The sequence below is a fragment of the Pseudoliparis swirei genome, chromosome 15 (assembly GCF_029220125.1).
Source record: "Pseudoliparis swirei isolate HS2019 ecotype Mariana Trench chromosome 15, NWPU_hadal_v1, whole genome shotgun sequence".
NCBI classification, from domain to species: domain Eukaryota; kingdom Metazoa; phylum Chordata; class Actinopteri; order Perciformes; family Liparidae; genus Pseudoliparis; species Pseudoliparis swirei.
Genome location: NC_079402.1, coordinates 13,226,457 through 13,253,042, shown reverse-complemented (window position 1 = coordinate 13,253,042; position 26,586 = coordinate 13,226,457). Strand labels below are relative to the sequence as shown.

The 26,586-nt window shown below is 42.2% G+C and overlaps 1 protein-coding gene across 2 annotated transcripts in view; it reads right to left on the bottom strand.

Annotated features, from left to right (window-relative positions):
• bmpr1bb (bone morphogenetic protein receptor, type IBb) overlaps positions 1-26,586 on the bottom strand; it is a 55,270-nt gene that overhangs the window by 26,348 nt on the left and 2,336 nt on the right. The window contains exons 2-3 of one of the 2 annotated variants that reach the window (XM_056432368.1): positions 25,833-25,891; positions 23,570-23,698 (exon numbers count right to left, since the gene is read on the bottom strand). The gene's annotated coding sequence lies outside the window, so the exon portion shown is untranslated. Of the gene's footprint in view, positions 1-2,582; positions 2,642-23,569; positions 23,699-25,832; positions 25,892-26,586 lie in introns of those variants that run through there. The other variant, XM_056432369.1, reaches the window with a different exon arrangement.

The window sequence follows — 26,586 nt, the reverse complement described above, 5'->3', positions numbered from 1 at the left end:
TTCCTCTTTGCATAGATTTGATGGCTTCCTGTATCTCTAAAGTGGAGATGGGGTCCCCATTCCACTGTCCTGTTAGACTACATCTCCCCACCGCCATTTGCCTGATGGAAAGTTAAGGAGTCAAGAGGATTTGGGTTTATTGTGCCAATTGTGGGGCATTCAGAAGTGTACAAATTATTATAAAATTCGAAGAAAGACTTGTTTATTGCATCTGTCCATCCTAGAGAGAGGACCCCTCTGTTGCTCTCCAGGTTTCTTCCCTTTTTCCCCTGAAGGGTTATTTGGGACAGGTCGATGTGAACTTTGGGGCAGGGACCAATGTACAGATTGTAAAGCACTCCGAGACAAATTTGTAATTTGTGAAATTGGGCTATACAAATAAACTGAATTGAATTGAATTGAATTGAATTGAATCCAGACCAGGGGATTTCCCATTTTGCATAGATTTGATGGCTTCCTGTATCTCTAAATGAGGGGGGTCCAGCATTCACAGCTAACTACATCAATTTGGGGAAAGTTAAGGAGTCAAGAGGATTTGGGTTTATGTGCCAAGGACTTCACAAGACACAAATTATTACAAACTCCAGATCATGACAAATCGGATCTGATACTAAATTGCCTTCGGGCGACTTTACTTTGAGGATCAATCTGGAGGCGTTAACTGCCCGAGCCTGTTGAGCCAGAAGCCTCCCCGCCTTGTCCCCTTGTTCAAAAAAGCGCTGCTTAGTTTGCCTCAGTTGTCTCTCGACTACACTCGTCATTAAAAGGTCATGTTCCAAATGTAATAATATGTGTTTTGTATATAAGGTCGGTGAGGGGGAGGAGGAATACGTTTCATCTAATCGGAGAAGTTCTTCCAAAATTACCGACAGCCGGACCCTTTCATCCTTTTGTAAAGAATATATATTCTAGCTTAGCATAGCCTAGTATTGTTTGCATAAATGTTATGTGGAAAGTGGAAAATCACTGTGGAAGGTTTGAAACTCTAGCAGGGCAGTCCAGCGCCTGAACTAATCAAAGAAGATGACAGTGACACACGAAAGAACTTTATGCACCAACGCTCACCCTAGATTTGAATAGAACAAAGCAACACTCATGAACAGGAGAGCCACAGAGACAACTACTGAGCGCAGATAAGATAAGGAAAGGTCCAGCTTTGACAATTAATATCCGGATTCAACCACAACACACACACACACACACACACACACACACACACACACACACACACACACACACACACACACACAGGCCCTTTGCAAATATCCTGGGAACGACCTTCTCGCCACAGCGCATCCCACCTAGGAAGAGATAAGACTATCTTAGAAAACTCCCCAGCTCAGTCAAGGAAGCTACATGTGAATTCCATCTTCCTTTCTCACACTTTCACAACATATGCACTCATTGGCAGACGAGAAGAACCAATGAAGGAGCGACAACGGCGGAAGCAGAGGACCAAGGGCCAATGAGAAAACCCCACCCCTTATCTCCTGACCAATCAAAACTGGTCCGATCGGCTATTCAAAATGGCCGAACACTCCGAACCGGCGTCCTTTCTCCAGCGCTGAGGCCATCGGTCAGAGCTCAGGAGGGGGGTCCATGCATGATTGTCTGTGTGTATCCTGATTTTGAATAAACGCTTTATAGAGTTAAAGTAAAAGTCTACCGATATTTTCTTCCAGTGAGTACCGTCCAGGTGTGGTGTGTCGCTGTCCAACTCCAACACTTTCTTAGTTTGGAAACATACGATATAACCTGCCCACGAACATAGGCTTTGAGGGCCTCCCACACTGTTCCACAACTTACGTCAGCAGTGTCATTAATTTCAATATATAAACGAATCTGCGAATTAACAAAGCTCCTAAACTTGTCATCTGACAGCAGGTGGGAACTGAACCTCCAAACCTTGGCGGGAGTGACACTAAGAGGGAAGTGGATGTCAATTGATACAGGAGCGTGGTCTGAAGTAACTATTGGGTGGTATTGACAAGCGCTGGCAAGGTGTAGCAAGCTATCGTCCAGCAGAAAAAAATCTATTCGCGAAAATGTGTGGTGGACGTGTGAGAAAAAAGAGAAAGCTTTACTTTGAGGGTTTTTAAATCTCCAAGGGTCTGAGATTCCTAATTGTGATGCATAATTTGAGACTGCGTTGGCAGATTTTGAGAGAGTGCCAGGCTTAAGGGATGACCTGTCGAGATTCACATCTTGAATCAAGTTAAAATCTCCACCCATGATTATGCGGTGATTATCTGCGTTCGGGATTTTAGCAAAAAGGTTCATGAAGAATTGGTCATCATCAAAGTTGGGCGCATAAACGGAAACCAAAATGACAGGCATGCCCTGCAAAACACCTGAAACTATGACGTAGCGGCCATGATTGTCAAGAATAGTATTTGTTGGTACGAACATCACACTCTTGTGAATAACGATGGCCGCACCCCTGGCTTTACCAGAGAAATTTGAGTGGAAGTAGTGGCCCATCCACGCCCGCTTGATGCGAAGGGTATCAGATGTTTTAAGGTGTGTTTCTTGTAAAAATATAATGTCCCCTTTAAGGTGTTGCAGTTGAGTCAAGACCTTACCAATTTTAATAGCTTTATTCATTCCTCTGGTGTTCCAGGAGATCAGACGCACACTTCTGCCAGCAGTCGTCATACTGTTAGTCATATGGAAAGTCTAATGAAGGAGGTCTGAAGCCGTTGTGCTTCCTGAGGGCTGAGGAGAGAAGAGAAGTGGTGGGGGGGAAGAAGAAGACCGGGGAAGGGGGAAAAAACAGTACAACAAAACAAAAACAAAAACAAAAAAAAAACAAGCGAGGGGACAAAACAGTAGACAAACCATAAACAAAACAAAACAAAACCCATGAACCCAAATGTGACCATATCTGGAGCATCCCAAGTACAAATACAAACCTAGACTGAGCGCTATGGCTCGAAGCTCTACGACAGAACTTATCTTCCGGGGTCCCATTCCCTATACTAAAAGCGGGAAGCCCGTTGTAACATGGAAGAATATCAAAGCGAACAAACAAAATAAAAAAACTCAAGTGTATGCATAGAATAGTAATTATAACACCCATAGATGGGTAAACAGCCTGCCAACATAAGCATAATGGGGGTAAGTAAGGCACTGACATAGATCTCAAGTAACATACATAAATAAGATAAGGCCCAGAGATCAAGTAAACCAGAATGAAAATGCACTTTAAGGGTTAAAACCCACAGAAGGAATCAGTTCAAACAGCATTCAGAACAGACCACGTAACTGGGTCCTATGTAGTGTAAACAGTAGGGCTGTGCATTCATGTTCATAGCAATATCAGCACACGGCTAAAGCTATCAGTGTAAAGTGCACGTACAAAAAGTGTCCAAGAAAGCAGAGTGCAAAAAAAAAAAAAAAAAAATAAGTAGTAATAGTCTCCTTACTAAACGTCCCATCCGACGTGTGAGTTATCGGCATCGTTAGTGTTCAGCGTCAGGACGAATAGATGCTATGTAGCCTTTAGCCTCTGCTACCGAGGAGAATCTCTTCCTACCTCCCTCCTTAGGTACGATGGAAAGCTTCGACGGGAACAGCAGGGCTGGCTTGAGTCCTAGGTTGTAAAGCTCCGCCATCACCTCTCGGTATGTGTAGCGCTGTTCCATCACTTCGGGTGCGTAATCCTCGTAGATGGCAATGGGGGTACCCTGGTATAGTAACTTGCCTCTCCTGGCCCGGGCCTCGCGGATAATTGCCTCCTTCTGCTGGTACCTGTGAATCCGAATGATGACCGGCCGAGGCCTTTGTCCCGGCTTAGACTTGACGGTGAGTGAGCGGTGGGCCCTGTCGCACTCCGGCAACGAATCAAGGACCCCCTCGCCAAGGACCTCCATCAGCAGTTTCGGGAAAAAAGTCGAGGGATGGGGGCCCTCAATGGATTCTGGAAGCCCAACAATTCTTATATTGTTGCGCCGGCTGCGGGACTCGAGATCAGTGACTTTGGCCAACAGCTTAGCATTGTTGCCCGTTAGCGTAGCACACGTAGCCTCCAGTGCTGACATGCGTTCGTCCTGCGAGTTAGCATTGGACTCGAGCGAAGCAATTGTCTCTCCGTGGTCTGACACAGTCACTTGGATTCGGTCTAGCTTCGCTTCGAGAGATGAGATGGCAAACTTAAAGTCGGCAGAGAGAGCTCTACGGTGGTCTTCAAGGAGGCTAGCTATGTCCGCCATGTTGAGTTCGTTACTAGCTAGCTCGGGGCTATCGGTCCTGACGTTTTGTTGCTTTGTTTGGCTTCTCGTCGATTTGGGCGGCATACTACGGTGGCGTTGTGAGCGGAATAATAGTGTTCACATGGATAAAGGTTTAAAGAAGAGTTACGGGCTTCGGCAAAGTTTAAAACATGAAAGTTTGCGGGAGCAGGACTAAACACGTCTCTACTCCCTCATCGTCCTCCCATCTTAAGGGGTTCCTCTGACGGTCGGACCGAGCAGACAGCAGGGTCAAGACGCTGGCCCACAAACTGGCTGTGACCCTCACACCTGCCTGGTTGCATTATACTGCACAATGTCAGCGCACAGTGGACACGCTCACACTGACACGTCATTAATGAACTTGTACTTACCACACACACACACCGACACAAAGGAGAGCAAAGAGACGGTAAAGGGCAAGTGGTCCAATAAGCAAGTGATCATGCAGAAGTGTTAGTACAGAGCAGTATATATGAACACAAAAACAAATATTTATATGTAGAGTTTGCAGACTACCCTTTCAGGGTAAAAGTAACATGTATTTCTGAGCATGTTGATGGAGAAAGGTGTTTTAACTTCTGGTGTTACATAGAGAACTTTGACATTAGCCCACAATAAATTAAGCCGGCGGTGTCAAAAGTTCATGCCCTCCTTCCACTGTTCACACTGCAAAAACAAGAAGATCGCCCAGAGTGAGCTTTTGCCCCCAGAGTGAGCTTTTGCCCCACCACTAACCAGACTGATTGCTACAGAGGCGCTCCACCTGTCTCTTGCTCCAATTAGTCCTGCAAGCAACTAAATAACCAGCGGGGAGGGAAGTGACATGACAGCAATAGGGTCAAAGAAGTGTAAAAATGCCAGAAAAGCATGCAATGGAAGCGAAGCAGAGATAATAGTTTCATTTTAAAAAGTTTCAGTTTAAAAGAAAGCATTTTTGTGAAAATAGGAGGAAGTATTACAGTTAGGGGGAAGTTAAGATGTCCCAGTTTAGTCACCCGTAGCATTTACTTCTCTGAGGTTCACAGTATGCTGTAATTATGGGAAACTGGTCGTGCACTCACCATATCACATGCTCTTTAACGAGCACTAATAGCATGTGTGTGAGTGTGTGTGTTTGTGTGTGTGCACTCAGTGTGTGTAGGAATGTCGTACCAAAGCTGCAGGAAATGTTTAATGACGAGAGCAGCTTGGACGACATGGTTTGTGTCAAATCTGTCAAAAGCAATATAAAGCAGAACGTGTGAACCAGAGGTGACGGGGACAGACTGAGTAATGAATGAGCGTGGTCACTAAATGATCAGCTTTTTAATTCTCGTTTTTGGAACAAAAGCTATGAAAATATATTGAAATAAAAGTCAAGTCCATTAGTGGGTGGGTATGCATGCTATTTTATTTTTTATTTTATTTATTACAATATACATTTTCTTTTAACCAATTTTAAGTAAAAATATAAATTTCAAATGGTTAAAAAAATGCCTTTAATTCAGTTTGAATGTGTCAAAACAAAGAGGGCTGCAAGAGGCCAGTGTTTATCTATATCTTATAATGACAATATAATACAATTATAATAAACAAGGTCTTGATGTCTTGTGGATTGAACAGGCCACAATGTTTCTGGTCAAATATGAGAAAAAAACATCAAAATTAAAAGCAACAACAAAAGGTGTTTTTCACATTATTGAACATTTTCATCTGACTTGTTTCAGTTTTTACAGAACAAATGTTCATGCACCCAAATAAGCCTCTGGCCATCATCAGAGCAAGACAACAAAAGACGCAGTGATCCCTTCACAGGGGGAAACAGTGTTCAATAGTGCAACTGACCAATCACAGCATCAGCAATCTGATTAATGTTAATGTTTAACGAGAACATACTCAATGTGATCGTGCTGATTAGTTGTGTTGGACAAGTCCAGCATTCATGCCCCATGGTTAGAGTGGTTTGGGAGTAAATAATGTCATCTCATGGTGTTTCAATGGCACTAAGTCTTTTATTTGAGAATAAAGAAACATTCAGGTCAGTTGACAGTATTGGAATTAAAAAGCCTGTATGTTATTCCTCGGGCCCTTTTGCCCACTGGATTGTTTTTTTTAACGTGCCGGTCTTTGGCTGGAGTAAAGCATGAAAGAATGGATATAACCCAACCCTTGCAACACCTATTGGACTACATGTATGCCCCTCTCTACGGGCCAGTTCACACAGACAGGTGGGGTTTAAATGGCAAATGAACTGCCCGTAGATGCCCCAGTAAGCCCATGTTCATTAAAACAGAGGCTCCTGGCCGTTATTATTAATGGTGTTTGGATAAATTCAGTTTTACTGCTTTATAATTCAGAGGCAATTAATAGATCGGGCCGGTCCAATGCTTCTGGTCAAACTACCTCCTCCATGTTGTTGGTGGTGTGATTGAAAGTGCAGGCCGAGAGCAGGAGGAGGGAGCCATAGTTTCCATGCACACCCAAACCCCTCCCTTGGCTGTAGTGCTGAAAGCTCTTTTGTGCGTGTGTGAGTGGTATAAAGGCTACAGCTTACACCTCAGATCTTTGGATGCACAAGGCCACAAACAACATGTTGATGGCAGATGTACGCTACGAGAGGGGATTACAAACTGCAAAATACATTTGCTTGTCAGAAAAAAACCAGCATCAAGCTTTAGATCTTATAAAGATGTCCTGCGTGGATCTACTTAATCCTTAGCTTTTTGAAAAAGAAACTCGGAAATGTGTAACTCTGGACCAGCTTCTCTATCCATCGAAACCAAAAGCAAGAAGGTTTAGACAGTTGTGCAGGCATGTTATTATCAACGTTGAATGGTTTCAGAAAGTAGATAATGTCTATCATTATCTGATTTGGCTAAAAGTTATTCATGCGGTTATTCTCTATTGTAATTCACTCTTTATCTGCCTAAACACTAAAGCACGTTCACTCCTTCAAGTCAGACAAAATGCTGCCAACAGACTGTTTACTGGAGGTGATCACATGGCCTACTATAGCCCCACCATATATAACTTTAATATAGTATATAGGACTTTTTAACCCGGTTTTGAAAGTCGCCATTTAAAATAAATAAAGAGAAGATCCACGGAGGGCGTATGTAGTCACTCAGACAGCAAAACAAGACATTGGAAAAAAAGAGAGATGGAAAGATACAATTACCATCAATTGCCCATAATTAGAACATAACTGCCACTCGTTAAATAAAGTAAATGCCTGAATGGATGAATTAAATGAAGTGTTACCTTTTCTGGACAGACACGGACACACGGTAGTCGAAACGTCTCACAGCTGTCAATACTTATGGTGCTATTTCCATGTTTCAGCAAATCAAACACTGACTTTTTGCAGAAGTGAACTGCCTTTCATCTGTGACTGCCAATATCTCACCGAGCAGGAAACTCACCAGAGGAATACAAATCGGAAGTCACACTGCGTGTTTGAATATACAGGCATGCAAGGGCTGTGTCGGGTAAGGACAACGTGCAGCTCACTTCACTGTGTGCTACATTCACGGTTCCTTTTTTTAATCTTAGTGCACCGTATCTGCACTGAGCCCCATAGTTCTTATCCGTCAGCCAAAACCGCATGTATGATGTACTGGATGCTTCAATTTGAGTAGAGGGACCCTGAAACTGCCAAATCACATCAGCATATTGTAATAGAATTATTTAATTCCATTGGATTCCACTCGGAAGTGGTCACATTTACAGAGTTGTTATTGATGAATCTGTTGATTACTTTCTAAAAATAATCAATTGATAAAAAATATTCCAAGGTAATTTCTACAGATGCCTTGTTTTGAGATAAAAACCCAAATAAACTCAGTTTATAATAATGAGGAGAGCAATACATGTTCACAGAAATTGCAACCAGGGATATGTTCTGCCCACCATCTATGATGGTGTGTGCTCAAAGAGACGGATTCCTTTCAACCTGCAGTGGACAGTGCAGCGACGCTCCACAACTAAAATGAACTCCACATGGAAAAAGAACGAGTTAACTGATTCACTGAATTACACCAGAGCGATGACAGAAATGAGGCAGAAGTTAAACATAACATATAATCATTACCCTGCTGACTGGAGCAAACTCTTCTTCACTAGTCCTCTTCATCACTTGTTCCACCAACTACATCCACATCGTCTTCTTAGTCGTAAAATCCATTTGTCTCCTTCAAATGATAAATACAGATAAATACAGATATATTTCCATTGTCCACCCTGTAGTCAATAAGCATAGATAATCCAGAGCAGATGTGAATGTTGTGACTAAAATGAATGAAAGAATACTTTGAACCTTGGACCTTGCAAGTTATACAGGACTGTCTCAGAAAATTAGAATATTGTGATAAAGTTCTTTATTTTCTGTAATGCAATTAAAAAAACAAAAATGTCATGCATTCTGGATTCATTACAAATCAACTGAAATATTGCAAGCCTTTTATTCTTTTAATATTGCTGATTATGGTTTACAGCTTAAGAAAACTCTAAAATCCTATCTCATAAAATTTTAATATTTCCTCAGACCAAGTAAAAAAAAGATTTATAACAGCTGAGTGTTTGTCAAGGCTCAGGAAACCCTTGCAGGTGTTTCGAGTTAATTAGACAATTCAAGTGATTTGTTTAATACCCTACTAGTATACTTTTTCATGATATTCTAATATTTATAGATAGGATATTTGAGTTTTCTTAAGCTGTAAGCCATAATCAGCAATATTAAAAGAATAAAAGGCTTGCAATATTTCAGTTGATTTGTAATGAATCCAGAATGCATGACATTTTTGTTTTTTTAATTGCATTACAGAAAATAAAGAACTTCATCACAATATTCTAATTTTCTGAGACAGTCCTGTATACCAGGAACACGGTTTCTCAGCAGTGTAAATTCAGGTTTTACTCTTGAAGCATCAATTACTGTTTTTGGGCTTTGCCGCACCAGACATACACGAGAGCTTGTTCCTTGACGTTCAGATGTGTCATAGTTATACAAAGTTTGAACAGTAAACACAAGCCTTTCTATCGTGAATGCAACATTACCACAACAGTTTACAAGTCAGTAGTCTGGAGTTCAGTATGAAATCAAGTGAAGGTCGAGTCTGAAGTGTAACTGGGGTGCAAAATTAAATCTGCATCCCAGGCACAGTCTAAAAAATAGGTTATTATTTATTGACTGCATGCTGAAATCAATAGGAAATCAATAAAAGCAAACAACAAATTATATTTGTTATCTTCCTCACAGTCATTTCCCCATTTCCTCAGGGAAAGCCTGACTCAGCGTTACACCGTTTGCTCCCCTGCTGATGGGAAACCCGGGGGCCGTGCAGTCTCAGTGGGGAAACTCGGTCTCTGGTTGGCTCTCTGACCCGGAGCTTGTTAATCAGACATCTTTTCCCTTAATTGGGAGAAACAGTCCAACAGCTTTGTGAGCAGAAACGTATCATTCAGCTAGTTTATCATACACTGCTCGTCTGTCTGTATTACCTCTCGTCTCTCTCGCCCCGCACAATACTGCATACAAATATACACCGTTTTTTGGTTTTAGAATAATTGCCTTCGTAACCATGAAACAAATTAATGTAACATTCCCCCGTTCCCAAAGCTATTCCCATGTTGTCTTATAAATCTAAACTTTACATGGAAAGACTTTAAAACACACTTTACAATCGTAGCAGAATATTTATGATTTCAGGCAACAGATTTGTTTTGGAGGGAAAATAATGGGAAAATTAAAAAACAGATGTTCGTGATGGACTGTCTGTGAGGTAGTAGAGTGCCTCATAAGATACATAATAAGTCTTCATAGTTCACATCTGTGTGAAATTATGGAGCACTTTCATTGTGATTCATGCTCAGTTGTGATATGGAAATTACCAAAAAGAATCGTTGTTCTTAACTCTCAGACAAATCGTACATCTCCTCTTGTTAGCTTTAACAAGTCAGTCAACAATCTGTGGGATTGAAGCATATTTTGTTTTTCCCTATCAATTTATTTAGATGCAAACCACCGTACACATATTGACTACGCCTATTAATTTTATCCAGACTTGAATTACTGCGTCTTACATCCCTAAGCACATATCACACACTAATGGAGGGGACAAAGCTATTAACTTCTTAACATAATTAAAATTAACCATGTGTGATCCAACCATAAACAAAAAGGCCAGAGATTGGGAGATCGGAGCCTGTAATTATTCCCAATTGTTTAGCGACATCAAACACTTATTAAATGAAAAAGCAGATTTACTGGACTATCAGCATAACTTTGCATAAATCCCAGAATAGCTATTTATACTTACTTTTACTTACTAGACCATTTTGTAGATGTCACCCGGGCCTCTGACCTCTAGATTTATTATTTTAAATTTGTCATCCAAAAGTTAAACTGTTTAGCCAATTTATATTGGCTATAAGGACCCTTGTTTAATATCAATAAAGACCAATATTAGACAAGGAACTGTGTGTGTGTGGGGCTGTGTGTGAGTGTGTGTGTGTATGTAATTGTGTTGTGAGAGTATATTTTAAGTTTTAACTCTCATGCAGACTACCAACTATTCATACACTCTGTAATACTCATTGAATGTGTTGTAACTCTGTCCTGATTCCTTCTGGTCACATGACATCTGTTGCTTCTGTCCATCCGGGGAGAGAGATCCTCCTCTGTTGCTCTCCTTAAGGTTTCCTTCCTTATTTTCCCCATGAAATGTTTTTGTTTTGTTTATGTGAGGTCAAAGGTCAGGGATGTTGTAAAGCCCATGAGGCAAATTTGTCATTTGTGATATCGGGCTATACAAAATAAACTGAATTTAATTTAATTATTCTATCAGTAATAGCTTATTCAGAGGCATGCAGCCATTACATTATTAGGCATTCTAGTCCATGTAAATCTCTCTCCCCAGAGATCCGAGCGCATTAGATACGGAGCTATCAGTAGCCTTTCCCCCTGACGTTGTTGTTTGCTCTCATCCAATGATAGCGCAATGAAAACACAGGAAGCCGCTCAGAGAGCAATGAGCCTGCGATCGATGTCTCCGTGTCAGACTATAAGCTAGGTGAGGTCTTAACGTCTGCCCCCCTCACTTCTCAACCCCCTCTTTCCCTCCGGCAGGCCCGTCAAGTCTCCCTCCACCACTAATGTATCTGAATGCAGTGTCATCCAGGGCCGCATCGCAGCAGTCGATAAGTACTGGAAATGCTATCCATCTCTGAAACATCACTCCTTCACTTACTGTAAGTGCGCATCACTGTGGGCTCCATCCCCACACTGCTGACAGGGAGGAAGACAACACCTCATCAGATCAGCAACCACAGACAGAGTTTTCAATGTTACAATTTCAGCAAACAGACTGCATGTCTGAATTGGGCGCTCATTTGTAAAGTGTTGGAAATCATTCAAGGAGTAAGGATCCACCGACCCAACGCAGGTAAGATATGATGGACCTCTCTCCTGATGCCCTCTGATATAGCAACACCTCTCAGCTCAAGTGTATTATAATGTTAATAAGAGTCCAACTGAAGTAGCTGGATAACAACTTCCAGATGTATTACACTCTTTAACTTGAGAACTAATTATTTGACAATACATTTAGTTTACATTGGAGAGAGTGAGGGGAATAAATACAAAGCCCCACCAGGCCTTCAAATGATAGCTAATTACAGACATGGTGGTATATGTTTTCAATCCTTCCAATCTTGGGTTTGCTTGCAAAAAAGAAAAAACATATAAACCTTTCAATGTTTTGAAAGGTGGAGTAACAGCATTAGTAACAGTTAAACACGCACTGCCTTCATTTGAGACTTTACAGTTATTCCGAAGACTGAAAAACATTTCCTGTAAGAAACTTGTGTGACACATGTTGCTTGGTAACATCACAGAAAAAGTAGCTTGGAATCAATTAATCTATAATTCACACACTATTAGTCTAGTTCAAACTTCTTAATACACCTGATGAGATGTCGGCTTCTGTGCCTGATTTACAAAATAACTAACTAACCCCCATCATGTCCCAAATTGTTTAATCGCCGATTAGCTCTGCAGGCCAAGAAGCTTTGCATGCTTCACCACAACAAGGTTCCTGCAGTCAGCAGCTCACACTTGTAAAATCCATCCAGACTCCATGGAAAAGAGAATTATTGTATTTGGTTGTTTTGTGCTCTCTTGACTTGGGCTATTGCCCGTGAAGGCTGGAAACTTGTTGGCAGGAGCATCGTATTAGACTGTTTCCATATTCAGACCTTCTGCGCTCCTCATGCACTTCTGGAATATACAACGGCAGTAACAAGTCTTGGTTATTGTGATCATGCTTTTACAATTCAAGCTAAGCTCGAGTGCAGGAAACTATAATGCACATTCGATAAAAAGGTGCATGGAAAATCAATGGGGCAGCAATAAAATGTATGGAAACAGAGTGTGAAGAAAATGTAAGAGCCAAGTCAACTATAATGGAGCCGCACAGAGAACACAGAGAACACAGAGAACACAGAGAACACAGAGAACACATTATTGTTGGTGTGGATTCCAGACACAGCACTCGGTTTAGGTTTAGAGTAAGAATAATACATCTACACCCAACGTGTTTGAATCCACTGCTCTATGTTAAGAGAATGTTTGAGCTCAAGAAATAAAACGGAACATTTGAGTATATTTCCTTAGCGTGCTTTACGCTAGCCACACACACACACACACACACACACACACACACACACACACCACAAGTCAATAATGCAGTACAGGAAGGCCTGCTCATAATGTAAATAATGTAAAGTGCTGTTTGGATATTAATCATAAATGTTTCTTTTGCACAACGTAGAGCTTCATTGCACTCGGTCAGACAGCTTGGTGCGCTGTGTTTAAATTCTCATTAGAACTTTCAGTTTTTCCTTTCCTTCGCAATAAAACAAGCTCTTGTTCGACCACGTTTGCCAGGCCCGTTCTCAGTAAGTCTTTTTCTTACTAATTCCAGTACATTCTACTTGTTAGATTTGTCAATTTGAGTGTTTTCTACCTGAGTCTGACCTGATCCGACTTCCACTGACTAGCACAATAAATCAGTGCACCTTTCCAATAATATTTTGAGTTCTCCGTGGCCTCCGCAGTTGGTGTAATTAATGGCGCCAGGGGTCCTGTGAGAGTGGGACCAGCTGCTTGTTATGTCTTGTCACCAGTCCCACTCTATTTGACACTTTCGGCCACGTCCCTCTCTTCTGATGCCAAGAATACTGGTGGAGTATACTGCTGCGTCTGAGGACTCTGTGTGCCCACCCTCGGAGAACAAACACTATTAAGACTCGACAACGTGCCCCTTTGCCCATCCCCAGAGTGCAGGCAGTGCCAGCGCCTGTAACTGGAGAGCAGAGAGCAAAACAGCTGCTCCCAGTCTATCCTGCATCTGCCACAACTGTGATCTCACGGAACAAAGCGAGAATGCAACCATACATTTCGGCTGTGTGTTCAGTCACACTCCAGCCATTGTCCCCCCTCTCTCTCTCTTTCTCTCTCTCGCTCTCTCTCCCTCTCTCTCTTTCTCTTCGTCGTCACACTAATACACTTCAAGATGCAGGGCGGGGATTTCTATCCAACATGGTTCGTCCGTCATTAGCCATTGCACTGATTTCCTTTTTCAGATTCATTTTAGCTGTATTGTGAGAGCTGGATTACTTCCTGACAGACATGTAAAGCAGTGGTGCAGCCCAGTTGGTCGCCCAGGCCGCTGGCTGAGTTCTTCAAACTGATTGATGGGGATTTTTGGGTAACTGCTGTCCCACAGACAGGTGTTTCCAACAAGCTTGCCGACTAGTCCATTTAAACTGAGACCGCCTGTTTACTGATATACGTTTACCCTTACTACACTTAAAAAGGGGCACTTTTGATATATAGGTCCGCCTCCATGAAAGTACAATCCTCCACTACCCATAATGCAACAAGAGAAATTGTATGGTTAAATGACTGGTAAACAGTGACCTGACAAAACACAACTTTTTTCACATGCACTTAATCTGTATTTGTTTACAGCATTGAGACAACAGGATTTTTGTAACGAGCAAAATTAGAACTATGTGCTGTATTCTTTATTAAGAGATTATTTACGATTTCAATGTACAGAAAATATTGTGGTTACATTAAACTAAAATGGGATTGGGTTTTTTTCAGTCAACTACCAGTTGTACCAATGTAGCCTATAACTAAACATGATATTTTGTGATCATATTGATAATCACGGATGGGATGGCCTTAAAAGGAAGTCTCATCCCTCCGTAGCGGTGGGCTTAGTTTTAAATGCTTCCATTGTGTGTTTGTTTACAAAAAGGAAGAATTATAGTATTAAAAAAATCATCTGCAAACTTCTATCTCTGATTTGTTTCATTCTAGGTTGTCAAAATAATTTAATGTCAAGTTTCATTAAGATTCGCTGACCGCCAACCAAAATAAATCTAACATGTTTTAAAATACTCAGTCATACTATTGTGATTCCTTATTCCAGATGCAATTCAATTCCTTTTTATCTTGATGTTGTCGTCTCATCATAGCTGGTTTACAGAGCAGAGCACTAGAATGTCCTATTATTGTTGTGTTGAGAGACTAAATAGACAGCAGATAACATACATGGGGGTTTAATTAGAGACTCCTGGCTGGCTACTTGTTCTACATTTGCTGACTTCTCCCTCTAGGGCACTTAAGTGTGATTAGGATGTGACCGCAGTGTGTTAGTCATCAGCAGTGAAATGTCCACACAGGCTTTACGTACAATGAGCTAATAATGCATAGACTTCTGGGACTGACATTTTAAATTGGAAAACAAAATAGCCATTCTCAACCCGTCAGAACGACTCCTCTATGCAACATAAAATCTGCCACAATTGACCTTGGAGTGTTTTCCCTTCTATAGTTAGATGTGGCATGCAGCCAGTGTGGCTGTGTGCATGTAGGTATGGTATGGAGTGTTCACCAGACAGCCCGCTAGGAAGGATCAATTATTATTATGGACACATCCCCGACGTCAGACATTGTCTTCAAGTGTGTACAATACTCAAGTGTTATAGGTTTCCCCTCATGAAGCCGGGGGATTTTGAAAGATGCCTCAGTTTTGGTTGTGTGTGTGTGCTTGTGTGTGTGTGCAGCTGATTCAGTGGCTGCCATCACCAGGTGTGTCCATGTGGGGAGTGGAAAAATAAAACAGGAAAGCTGAGCCACGCTGCTTATTTGACATCACAGTGGAAGAGGTTGACTGTGCTGGCTCCAGTGACTTTAAATAACTAAAACAGATGATTGATAGAATGACTGACACTTGCTCTGCGCTGCTTACCCACAACAAGCTATACGGTCTATTTTTATGCTTTACAACGGCAGTGTTAGAAGGACGAGGTCCTGTGCAAAGAATTCCTGCTTCATTGCCTTGGTGGTTTATAAATGTTCACAAAACAATAGTGGGCATTGTCCTTGATGTCTGACTTCTGTTATGAATCATTCTGTTTTGCAGCAATAAAGTCACTTTCAAAAACAGACTGGCCAGAAAGCTTTTAATGTGGCTCTGGGTGACTGCAATTTAAAATCACAAAATCACACCGAGAAAATGCAAACCGTAAAAGCAACGATACATACAGCACGTCATATGTCTTCCAGACGGCATTGACAGCTCCCTCTCCTGAAAACAAGGGAGCAGTATTTCTTAATTGACAAAATAGGCTTCTTAAACAGATAAATCATCCCACCAGATGTTCATGAAGCCACAATATTCTCTTTACTCAGCTAATTACAGTACTTTAACAACTCTGAAACCAACAGCGACAAACTATCTACGAGAGAGGAACACACATCTGCCTCATCTGTCAACACATTAGAACTGATCCAGTAACAATCTCCGAGCTCACGAGCGAGGAGGCAGAGAGGTCAGCCTACTGTGTGTGTTTGTGTCTGAGCAGAGAGCACGAGTGTCTATTCACAGTGTGGATCTGCTCTCCAGGTCGACGCTCAGGCTCCCCGCCCCCCGACGCCCAGGGAAACCAAAGCCACAGCGGGCAACCCGAAACCCCATGATGTCATACTCAGAGAGCACAGGCTACCGGCAGTCAGTGAGAAAATGTACAAAAATCCAAAGTCAACATCACACAATTACTAGGGTTAATTGTATTTACAGTTAAGCAGCTGTGGTGGATTACGGGGCTCACCGGTGTGTAGTATGGTACATGTGTAAGGAGAGGCTAAGAGAGGCTAAGAGTCCTCGGAGGGAAGTTTGTGGGCGGAAAGTTGAATTGATGAGGATTCTACATTTGGCTAACGATTCCACACTCTAGCGTGATGAAGAGTGATGAAGTAGATCAAGGATCCACATCTGCAGGTTGTATTTAAATAAGACTTGTGATGCATTTTAAATGATGAACTCAGCTTCAACCACAGAGGAGGAGCTGATCAGCAAGATGCTCTTCACCTGGACATGATTGCCTATAATAAGAAAATATTGTAATTTTTCATTATTAATATTTACTGTATGTATGTATACCTTTTATGTTGCTGTGTACATTACTGCTTGCTCAGGTCAAATGATCTTAACATTGCTTTTTTAAAAAGAGATAAAAAGGTTTTGTTGGGCTACAGATTTTGAGTTGCAGGTAGAGACCGACTCCTCTAAAAGACATGAATGGCCATGAAAGTATTGCCATATAGCGGCAAGGTTGCTGTTGTTGCTGCTTTCTAAAACAAATCAGATGATCACACTGATTTCTATGAATGCTTCTTTTTTTGCTTCCATTTGTATTTCTGTTTCAGTGAGTGGTCAATGAATCAGTACCAGTATTCAGACCAGGAAGGTATGTTTTCAATTAAATTTATTTTGTATAGCCCAAAAAAACAACTTACAAATTTGCCTCAATTCAGTTTGTTGGTTGGTTGAAAAAACTGCCTGATTTTCATGAAAGTTGGTGGAAGGGTGTAGAATGGGCCAAGGAACAACCCATTCACGGAGCAGATCTGAATCCCATGCATTGTTTGATTTACTTTTGAGAATGACCTTGGCGGAGGTCAGCGTTCTCGAGGTGCTCTTCTTGTAACATGATGTAAATTAGCAATAAACTGTGCGATTGATTTTCTCACGGTGAAAGAGTGAGTGTGAGAGAGAGAGGGGGAGGGGGGAGAGAGGGGAAGAGGGAGAGGATATAGGGTCAGACATGTCATCACATGCTATCCATGATGAATGGCCATTTCCTCCCTCTCGAAAGGTTTTCAAAAAAAGGACTTCTGTTCACGCTCGGCTTTATCTTCGTGCTAGTGTCAAGGGCTTATAAAAAAACTCTTTCCCCTGCAGGACCCAACACAGTGGTATAAAACCTGTATCCTCAAAGCATCAAGGACTCTATATTCCTATCAGTTCCACAGGTATGAACCCACAGGTTTCATCAATGCACTACAATGTCCTTTATATCTCTTTTAACCCTTGTGTTGCCTTAGGGTCATTTTGACCCGAATCAATATTACACCCTCCCCCCGCTTTAGGATTAATTTGACCCCATTCAATGTTTAATGTCGGTGTTCTTTCGGTAGTCAACAAACAAACATAAAGTGCCTCACACTTAAACTTGGAAAACAATATTAATTCTAATAATTTTCTGGAGGTTTTAATTGCTGGCGTCAAATTGAACCCAAAGGGTAAAATATGTTAGTAAATATAAAGGTAACAGGAGGGTGAAACATTGAATCGGGTCAAAATGACCCAAAGGCGGGGGGAGGGTGTAATATTGATTCGGGTCAAAATGACCCTAAGGCAACACAAGGGTTAATGCATTCCTGCCGACGTAGCCTTAAAATAACTTTACTTTCTCAAGGCTCGCCATGGGTTAGATTCATACTTCATCTATGTGAGGTCAATATGGCTTTGATTGCCTTGCCATTGGTTGCTGTGAATACATGCTTTTATATTGTTTCTCCATTCTAAATAATTTGTCAACTAAAATCCTGAAGGTGAAAAATCAAACAGGGAACTATAGACCAGCGATAGCAACGGGACGACCTCAAATCATCTTTGAAACGTGACCCTGTGACCCCCTGCATTCTCTCTTACCATATGCTCATGATTAATGCCAGGATGCTCTGGGAGGGACATTTGGGATCCTGACTTCTTGTTAAAATGCTTTAGGCGGACTGAGAACTGGGTGAAGTGTCTCTGAAAGGATGCTCTTCTACATTTATCATCTTTTAGCGCATGCCGAGCAGCAGTTTTGACTCTCTTATGATCTGTTGAGCTTCCATCTGAAGGCTGTGTGTGAAAGAATGTGAACAGTCATTGAAAGTAAGTATAGTTTCATTATGGTTCCTGTTTTTTATGTCATCTGTGGTTCTTGGCCTTCAAGATAATGCACATATTGTTAATTTGTTCTCTGTGTATCACAGCAGGAAACTTGCATTTGATTGATTATTGACCAGGAGGACATTTGTACAGTTGCCGGACTGACAAAGAACATTAGCACTCAACGATAAATTTGCAGTTACACATAACCCATTCTTTGGTATAAGACGAGCGTGTCATATCGTCCTCTTCACACGCTGCATTAACCGTGCACCCTCACTGATCAAAGCCGACCCAAATTCCTTGGTGATGATTCCCCTTTTGGGTCAAATGTCAGGATCAGAGACGCAGTACTCCGTCAAACAAGCCACATAACATTAATTTGCCATGCTAGATCTATTGCAAAGGCACTCATTCGTCAATGTGCATACATACATGGACCAAGAGGAGGCGCAGAGACAGCTGTCCTGTCACCCTGTGTCTAATATAGACAGACAGTGGGTGAAGGAACGATTAGACGCAGTGAGACGCTCAGTCAACTCATGGGGGGCTGAGAACATCGGGATGATGATGATGATGATGATGATGACCTCTATTTGTACTGGGTCCACAGTATTAACTTGTGTCCATGGACAAGAGAATTACAGCCTGCTTGGGTTTCTGCAGTAACATATCAACTGAATAATAGATAGATAGATTGAGCAGTTGACGGACTGAATCTTCAAAGCCTTCCCAAATATCAGATTTATATATTTTTTGGTTGCATTTTCATGCACACCATTAAAACTGAATTATTACACGGTTTAAGAAATACTTCGACTGTTTGCATAATACGCATATTTGCTTTCTTGCCGAGGGGTAATTTGAGAAGATCAATACCACTTTGACGTCTGTACGAGGTGCCAGGGGATGATCAGCTTAGTTTAGCATGAATACTGAACGCATGGGCCAGCTTGACTCTGCACACCAGAGAGTCCAGAAAGTATCATGGGGTTAAATATCAAGGGGACAATGTGAAGTTGTAATATATTGTGGCGGTTGACCACAGTGATTAATGATCTGTAGCATGGAAACAGGATTATCAATCAAATGGGCTATCCTTGTAAATATATGATTCATCATACTTGATACTATAAATGAAGTGTCAAAAGAGGCTGACAAAATTCAGTTTGTCACAAAACAGAGGCAGAAAACAATAGAAGATGTGAAAAATACCTTCAAAACCTGCTTCATAACCCCCGAGAGGTCTCAACACGAGGTTAAGAGCCACTAGACTAAAGAAAGTGAACAACATTCTTGGATCTCATTCCTCTTGCCTTTCCCAGATCCATACACTCCGTCGGCTTTGAATGTAGTGCACTTGACACACACACACACACACACGCACTGAGTATGTTATTCCAGACATGTTTACACAGACAAAGTTAGATCTCAGTGCAGAAACCCTGGGGGCTTCGTCTTCGCCAGAGGATCCCCAACCCCTTTCTTCTGTCCCTCGATCCCTCCTCGTCCTTCCGAACCCTGGTCAAGGTTCAATTTGATGTACTAAACTCCAGCTTGGCCCCTCAGGACTGTCTGTTTCCCCTTTGTTATGTTTTTTCGCTTGGTTTAGGCCAATTTACTGCTTGTAGAATTACCAGTAAACTGTCAAGCCACCATGAGAATATTCCCACAAAACACACATCGGGGGTTCTCATGATCCGCAGCTTACACCGTCACCCGAACTGGATAAAACAACTCTGAGGAGGACCCGTGTGAATACTGCCAACATGCCTATAATTGACAAGTGATGGCTATTAGCTTTACAAAGTTTTGGATGCTGGTTCGATGTGATGCTTCATCGTCAGTCGGCCTTGAATGCCTTGGATGAATCCCAACCAAACCCAACCCGAGAAGCCGGGTTCATGTCTGGCCACTGACCCGTCCACAGCGGCTCAAAAAGCTCCTGCCTCGTCTCTGTCCGAGTCTGTCAGCGCGACTGAGGGCCTCCTGTCTGTGATTGATGACATGGGGGTGGGGGGTTCTGCATATTTCTGAAGCCGCCGACGCTCGTTGGCTCTGTTGGCTGGGAGTTGTCTCTGCTTCAATTATTTTTACTTTATTCTTATTATTTCTATGACAAACCCAGCTGTCGAGTGCATGCATGCATGTGTGTGCACACGCACGCAGGGAGGGTTTTTCCATGCCCTCAGTTGTACAGGTATGTGTAATGAAATCTTGAGTTTTGTTTTGAAAACCATAGGAGTTCCAGCCATTTTCACATTCACAGTTTTCCTCTCCGCTTCCTTCTTCTCCCTTTCCTTCTCACCAACTCATACTCCCATGGAACAATCCAGCCGAGGTTGCTGCCTGCTAAATTTGCAGCACTTTCAAAAAGTAAAATAAACACATGTTTTAAAAAAGGCAGGGGAACACCCACCATATTGACCACTTTGTGTCCAGAATCAGAAAGCCTGTGTGTCAACTTGTGCGTGCGTGTGTGCTTAAATCAAGACTTTTCAGCTCAAACTTGAATCAGGAAACCAATAAAGCCACACGAGGTTGGCCCTTGGGACAAAAGCTGCTTATCTTACAATTTCTTGCCAGTAAGAGTTGTGAGATTTAAACCGATGCACTTGCTAATTTAACTTGATCTTTACGAGAAGAACAAGAGAACTACTGTTGTGTTGTTCAAAGCCGCAAACACAGGTGGAGAAAAGGAGGAGCAGCTGTTCACCGACACCAATGTGAGCACGATCAGGAAAACACACACACACACACACACACCTCGTTAAATTTGAGGGAGTGAACAAAAACTCTAAAATAGAGACTTGCTTGTGATAAAGGGTTGTTAAAAAAAACTATAACGTTGAATTGAGATGCAGATTAAATTTTGTGATCCGATATAATTCATTTGAACATGATGTTCCTCCAATATAAATGCTGAGTTATCTAAAAGCATTACTTACAGACAAGTCACTCAATTTAACAGCTACTCCTTTAGCCTTTTTTCCTCAAATTAAAATGACAGATACTGAATATGCATGTTTCCGCCTACAATGATATGATTGATGCACGTTGCCAAGCAGCAGAAGGAGCTGGAGCAGCACTCAGGCAGACGGAGGTGAGCTTAACCAAATATGAGCGCTCCCGTCTTTGTCCCGTACGTTCGTCTGATACGCGTCCAATGCCGATTAAATGATGGACGGACATAATTTAACATGTTCATCGGGCAAAAGCAATCGGATTTACTTTGACTAGGGGTTTATACTAGCAACTGTGTTACTAAACGCATTGTTAATATATATCTGAAGAAATCCAATAGAAATAACCAGAATTATATCCATACATTACACTACATTTCGCTGATTTGGAAAGCAACATCTCCACAGTTGACCCCCAATTTCGGCTATAAATTACAGTATACATACTGGATACTCAAGGCAATTTAACAGAACTTCCCTTGACTGGTCTCACTCTCATGCGCTCACACACACACACACAATCTGTGCTTGTTCAAACAAGCACAGATTGAGTGCGTGAGTGAGCGCATTTCCAGATTATACTTTTCCAATTCTCGGAGAACAGATGTGGTCGACTGCTTTTGACTGCGCAAAATGAAACCGACTTCCTCAAAACATACATGTAGCAAAGAAAAGGCCAAAGCAAATATGAGATTCAACCAGAGGGTTCTGTAAACCAAGAAACCATTTCATCCCCTGAAATTGTTTTCTGATTCTTAAATCCTAATCTGTTTATTCTGGCTGGCCAACATGCACTTGTATAAGGCCATTCATGTGTGTGTGTGCAGCTACAGAGAGGTCATTAACAGATGTGTCTGCTCTTGAACACCTGCAATAACAATCCAGGCTGTAGCAGGTTAGCTACTATTTCTCTTTTTATTGTAATCCGACCCCGCCTCTCCTTGACGTAAAGCTCTCGGAGCCACCGAAGGGGCCAGACGTGGACAGACAAGAAGAGAAGCCGGTTTCCTATCAGACAGTACGAAAACCAGAACTAAAGATGAAGCACAAACGAGCGACTGGGTGTGGCTCACTTGTTTTCCACTTCAATGCTGAGTTGAAAGGCAAAGACTAAACTCCACATGTTTGGCTCAGCTGTAATGTCGCACATCTGTGTGCAGAGTTGCAAATCAATATGACTGTACAAATAATGTGTTTATGAGTCATATTTGAAACAAAACAGTCCAGACCACACCTTCAGGGACGTCATACCGAACCACATACAAGGCGCATAATTGAAGCAACTTAATCACAATTACAACAACGTGTAAGAGTGGGTCATATAAGGCTGAATGTCACTAGCAGTTTGGATAGCTATAAAAAGAGGTTCAACCATCTGCACTGTAATATTGTCAGAGTAACACAAGACACCTAAAAGAGCTCCAAAGACGACACATTATCTCTGCCTCTGGCCAAACAGCAGGGGAACCAGTTAAAAACAAACAGAAAAGAAATGTTGAATATGTAAAATAAAAAAAAGTCTGGAAAATCAGAAAAACACGTGCCAAAACACTTACTGCTCCAACAAAGAGCAGCAGCTGTCACACGTTTAAGTCAGCACCGGGGTGTGGCAGACAACACATGGACAGTGAAGGGCTGACAACTACCCCAAACTGGCATGCAAGCTCCAGCAGCATGACTCAACTTTTGTTTCCAATAGTTACCACGTTAAAAACAACGTCAAAGTCCTTCTCGTGAACTGTTGACATGAGTTTGTCACCTGCCACCTGTTTTTGCTGGCTCCCGAATCCTCCCTAATCCTCGAACAATGCCAAAACTTGACAGGCATTGCGATATGATGTAGTATTGTGTGCGGCTTAAAGATAAAGCGGTGTGCCGCTGTGAGCCGACCATCACAGCAGACGCTGAAAATACACGAGTATGAACATATGATTTCTCAAGACCACTGTACAGACAGCTGAGGTAACACTGTGTGCAATACTCCACACACACACTCCATTCTGTCCTGCTTTTCCAGGATGTCTGAGTCTTTGATTAACAGATTAGATTAGAGATATCACCCAGAGGGCGGACTCACCGGATATGATCAATGCAAACTCACCTTGGTCCGAAACGTCACTGCAGCATCCTCCTCATCCTCCTCTATTCACCGGTCTCCGATGGAAAGCTCTTACTTCAGCACGTTTCCCTCACAGGTACGACTCTGAATGCCCCCTGCTCTCGACCGCATCTGAGGGGGAACGCACACATGAAAGCCATTTCCCAATCCGTCATCAGAAACACAGGGCTGAGCACTCGGGAAAACAAGAACAAGACAGAAATTGATTTCATCTGTTCCCCCCATCTCCTCGCGCAGTCTGAGTGGCACTCACTGTCACTTGCTATTCAGCGGACAAGCGCGAGGTTCAATTGCAGAATCGGATACGGGGCAGAATAAGGTCTCCGGCTTAGAAGACGCGCAAGAGTACAGAACAAAGCTCTGCAGATCGGTCTGTTGACAGATCAAAACCGTCGGGGGAGATCACATTGATACGTTTCCAGTCTGGTGAAACACACAACCCCTTCTTCACACAGATAGAAGGAAAAATGAACTTTAAGCAAGTGTCACAAAGCATACTCCAGTAACCTTGAGCCAATATTGTATCAGCAAAATAACACACTAGGTCACAGCTGGGTACGGCACTAAACTCATGGGGCGGCTTTAGCTCAGTGGGATTAATTGCAAGTCGAAGTGTCCTTGAGCATAACCAAGGATGGGTTAAATGCAGAGAACTAATTTCCCCTTGGGGATTAATAAAAGTGTATATTCTATTCTATTCTAACACGGCAAAGAGTGTCGAATCTCAAGCTTTCCCTTCTAGCTGCAACAGGTGACTTTAGAGGGTGGTCTCTCCTTAATACACCACTAAGTCAGGGCGTAATTATGGGCTGACCTCCTGCCGGCTACCTGCATGTCAGGTATGTGTGTGTTCCTGAGAATGAGAGAAAATGTGTGTACACTGTAATAACTGCACACATAGTTTTTGAAAGCATGTGAGTAACATTTTGTAGCAACAACCTTCAAACACAGTCATGATATTTGCATAATATTCTTTTGTTTTCTGTCTATCTTCTGGGGTTCACATGGACGCACACACACACACACATGCACACATACTGACTCACACACAGCTGTCTTTTATTTGCCAGGATCCAGCCGCAGATGGTGATACAGTGTGAACTTTAACACAAGGATTCTTGACATTCCTTACTGGGTGTGATTTATTCTCCAATTCAAACCGGTGCTTGGCCTCGGCCCTCTTCACTTCCATGTCAGCAGGTCACTGTCACAGAAGGAGTCCGAGCCGGCCTCTCCCAACATATACAGGCTGCTATTGTCCTCTCTTAGGTACAGTAACTACATGTTCCCCTGCCCTGCATGGGTTTGGCTCCCGACTGTACACCAGACCTCTGTGTTGAAGCCGTGTCAGCATATTTTGCAGTTTATGATGGATCCTGTAGGGGCAAGTTTCTGGCTTATTGTAAAAGGAATGCAAATTAAATGATTCGGCACGCCGGCTCACTGTTGAAATCAAGGGTCAACAATATACAGTGTATCCAACCACCATTCATTTATTTGTTCTGCAATGCACTTAATGCATGTGCTAAAAATGTTTCAATATGTATAAATATTTTCATTTCCATTTCCATTTGACAACAGCAGAAAGAAAAATATATATTTCTATGCATGTAAATGTCCAAATCTGCCTTTGGGCATTGTTAAATATTGACACATGTCTTATATTTTATACACGTGAAGACATTCGAGTCCTGCATTGCTATAGCAAACCGTCAGGTGAAATCAAAGCTTCCGAGAGTTTAGAAAATGTACTACACTCTATCAGATGTTGATCTCATACATTTCCGGCACTCCAGTCGGGAGTCGGAGTCCGTGTCTGACGTGATACTTTAGTGGAGAAAACAAGATTCCATTATAGTCGGTGTGGTTTATTTTACATGGCCATCCACATGCTCGGCAGAAAGTCAATTAGCTCGCCACTTTGGAGGCAAATTGCTGCAGAGACGGAAACATGGAAACACAGGAACACACACACACACACACACACACACACCACAACTACTGCAGGAGAATCAACACCCAAGGTTATTTAGATCAATGTGGCTTTTAGATTTCACTTTCTTCACAATATCACTGGTTTGGAAATCAAGTGAAACCACTCCAGATTACATGTGAGGGTTTATTTTGGGCATTTATCAGTATGTCTCAGTTGTACGATCAAGACAAATAAATGCTTTGTTATTAAATTCATAGCAATTGTTACAAAGTTGAAAAACAACAGAGAGCGCCCGAGAGCTGGACTCACCATCCAGACATCGGACATCAGAACGCATCCTGTCACCACCCGGCAGCACTCGCCTTTCTCTGGAAGAAAAGAAAGTAGAGTTATTCGAAGGAGCTCATATGTCGGCCATCCACAACAGAAAAGGACTGAGACTACGTTTCAAGCTCAGGTCACTTCCCCACTTTGACTTTCACTCAGTCATGCAAAGTACCCCTTATCCTCTTCTGTTCTTCGATTTTCAGTCATCCCCCACTCATCCTGTACCTCTTTCTCCTTTTTTTCTTTCTTCCTCTCTTTCTCTAATAACAGGATGTCAGCTTTCTCTCACATAGTTGCTGACCTCCCAGGCAAAGAGCAGAGCAGTTTGCAGCTTTAAGTAATTCATGTTGCCCGCATTTCTCTCTCATCAACGACTGCAGATGAAACAGTGAGCGGGAGATCTGTACTTAGCTCTGGTCGCTGAATTAATTGTCGAAGAGCCCGAGGAGCCTTCAGGTAAGAAGAAGATTATTCCTAAGTGGAACAAGAGCAGCTGCATTACGCCTGCACTTCCTAGCTGATGGGAGCCAGAGGCACAGAGTAATACTCTCAGAAATCAGTTTATCTCAAAGTAGAAATTATAACTTGATTTGAATTCAAGAACTTTGGCCACAAAGTGTTCGCTCAGACTATCCTCCAGAGGGGGGGGGGGGGGGGGACGAGTATGTCTGGAAAAAACCAAGCACAGACATGCATCAACATCCGCGTCTGTGTTGACAGTTGTGTTGTTAAAAAA